We start from the raw sequence: 2500 nt of genomic DNA, 5'->3' as shown, positions 1-2500 counted from the left end.
ACTGAGAACACAGTGCCCCAGTGGCCTAATGGATAAGATACTGTACTCCTAAGCCAGGGATTGTGGGTTCAATCTTGGGTGGTTGGAAGCAGAGTGGCGCAGCGGAAGCGTGCTGGGCCCATAACCCAGAGGTCGATGGATCGAAACCATCATCTGCTAACCTGTTTTTTTTAGCAATGGAGTACGAACAAAAATTAAAAAAAATCGTAATTTCATGGGCATTTGTCAGTGCCTGCCATTATATATTTTTTTACCTCTTCTATCAGTTCGTATAGGTCATACTGAGAACACAGTGCCCCAGTGGCCTAATGGATAAGGCACTGGCCTCCTAAGCCAGGGTTTGTGGGTTCAAGTCCCATCTGGGGTGGTTGGAAGCAGAGTGGCGCAGCGGAAGCGTGCTGGGCCCATAACCCAGAGGTCGATGGATCGAAACCATCCTCTGCTAACATATTTTTTTAGCAATGGAGTATGAACAAAAATAAAAAATTCGTAATTTCATGGGCATTTGTCAGTGTCTGCCATTATATATTTTTTTACCTCTTCTATCAGTTCGTATAGGTCACACTGAGAACAAAGTGCCCCAGTTGCCTAATGGATAAGATACTGTACTCCTAAGTCAGGGTTTGTGGGTCCAATCTTGGGTGGTTGGAAGCAGAGTGGCGCAGCGGAAGCGTGCTGGGCCCATACCCCAGAGGTCAATGGATCGAAACCATCCTCTGCTAACCTGTTTTTTTAGCAATGGAGTACGAACAAAAATAAAAAATTCGTAATTTCATGGGCATTTGTCAGTGCCTGCCATTATATATGTTTTTACCTCTTCTATCAGTTCATATAGGTCATACTGATAACACAGTGCCCCAGTGGCCTAATGGATAAGATACAGTACTCCTAAGTCAGGGTTTGTGGGTCCAATCTTGGGTGGTTGGAAGCAGAGTGGCGCAGCGGAAGCGTGCTGGGCCCATAACCCAGAGGTCGATGGATCGAAACCATCATCTGCTAACCTGTTTTTTTAGCAATGGAGTACGAACAAAAATAAAAAATTCGTAATTTCATGGGCATTTGTCAGTGCCTGCCATTTTATATTTTTTTACCTCTTCTATCAGTTCGTATAGGTCATACTGAGAACACAGTGCCCCAGTGGCCTAATGGATAAGGCACTGGCCTCCTAAGCCAGGGATTGTGGGTTCAAGTCCCATCTGGGCTGGTTGGAAGCAGAGTGGCAAAGAGGAAGCGTGCTGGGCCCATAACCCAGAGGTCGATGGATCGAAACCATCCTCTGCTAACCTGTTTTTTTTAGCAATGGAGTACGAACAAAAATAAAAAAAATCGTAATTTCATGTGCATTTGTCAGTGCCTGCAATTATATATTTTTTTACCTCTTCTATCAGTTCGTATAGGTCATACTGAGTACACAGTGCCCCAGTGGCCTAATGGATAAGGCACTGGCCTCCTAAGCCAGGGATTGTGGGTTCAAGTCCCATCTGGGGTGGTTGGAAGCAGAGTGGCGCAGCGGAAGCGTGCTGGGCCCATAACCCAGAGGTCGATGGATCGAAACCATCCTCTGCTAACCTGTTTTTTTTAGCAATGGAGTACGAACAAAAATAAAAAAAATCGTAATTTCATGGGCATTTGTCAGTGCCTGCCATTATATATTTTTTTACCTCTTCTATCAGTTCGTATAGGTCATACTGAGAACACAGTGCCCCAGTTGCCTACTCGATAAGGCACTGGCCTCCTAAGCCAGGGTTTGTGTGTTCAAGTCCCATCTGGGGTGGATGGAAGCAGAGTGGCGCAGCGGAAGCGTGCTGGGCCCATAACCAAGAGGTCGATGGATCGAAACCATCCTCTGCTAACATGTTTTTTTAGCAATGGAGTATGAACAAAAATAAAACATTCGTAATTTCATGGGCATTTGTCAGTGCCTGCCATTATATATTTTTTACCTCTTCTATCAGTTCGTATAGGTCACACTGAGAACAAAGTGCCCCAGTTGCCTAATGGATAAGATACTGTACTCCTAAGTCAGGGTTTGTGGGTCCAATCTTGGGTGGTTGGAAGCAGAGTGGCGCAGCGGAAGCGTGCTGGGCCCATACCCCAGAGGTCAATGGATCGAAACCATCCTCTGCTAACCTGTTTTTTTAGCAATGGAGTACGAACAAAAATAAAAAATTCGTAATTTCATGGGCATTTGTCAGTGCCTGCCATTATATATGTTTTTACCTCTTCTATCAGTTCATATAGGTCATACTGATAACACAGTGCCCCAGTGGCCTAATGGATAAGATACAGTACTCCTAAGTCAGGGTTTGTGGGTCCAATCTTGGGTGGTTGGAAGCAGAGTGGCGCAGCGGAAGCGTGCTGGGCCCATAACCCAGAGGTCGATGGATCGAAACCATCATCTGCTAACCTGTTTTTTTAGCAATGGAGTACGAACAAAAATAAAAAATTCGTAATTTCATGGGCATTTGTCAGTGCCTGCCATTTTATATTTTTTTACCTC

At 45.0% G+C, this 2500-nt stretch overlaps 2 non-coding genes across 2 annotated transcripts; both read left to right on the top strand.

The window, feature by feature from the left end:
* The first annotated feature begins 294 nt into the window (after window positions 1-294).
* trnar-ccu (transfer RNA arginine (anticodon CCU)) lies at window positions 295-367 on the top strand. The gene has a single exon. It is a non-coding gene; the product is annotated as a tRNA-Arg (tRNA).
* A 1049-nt stretch (window positions 368-1416) lies between these two features.
* trnar-ccu (transfer RNA arginine (anticodon CCU)) lies at window positions 1417-1489 on the top strand. The gene has a single exon. It is a non-coding gene; the product is annotated as a tRNA-Arg (tRNA).
* The last annotated feature ends 1011 nt before the right edge of the window (window positions 1490-2500 follow it).

This window comes from Salvelinus fontinalis, unplaced genomic scaffold (genome assembly GCF_029448725.1).
Source record: "Salvelinus fontinalis isolate EN_2023a unplaced genomic scaffold, ASM2944872v1 scaffold_0492, whole genome shotgun sequence".
In the NCBI taxonomy this organism is placed as follows: Eukaryota; Metazoa; Chordata; class Actinopteri; order Salmoniformes; family Salmonidae; genus Salvelinus; species Salvelinus fontinalis.
Note: the sequence above shows the minus strand (reverse complement) of the source record. Positions and strands in the feature narration are given on the sequence as shown.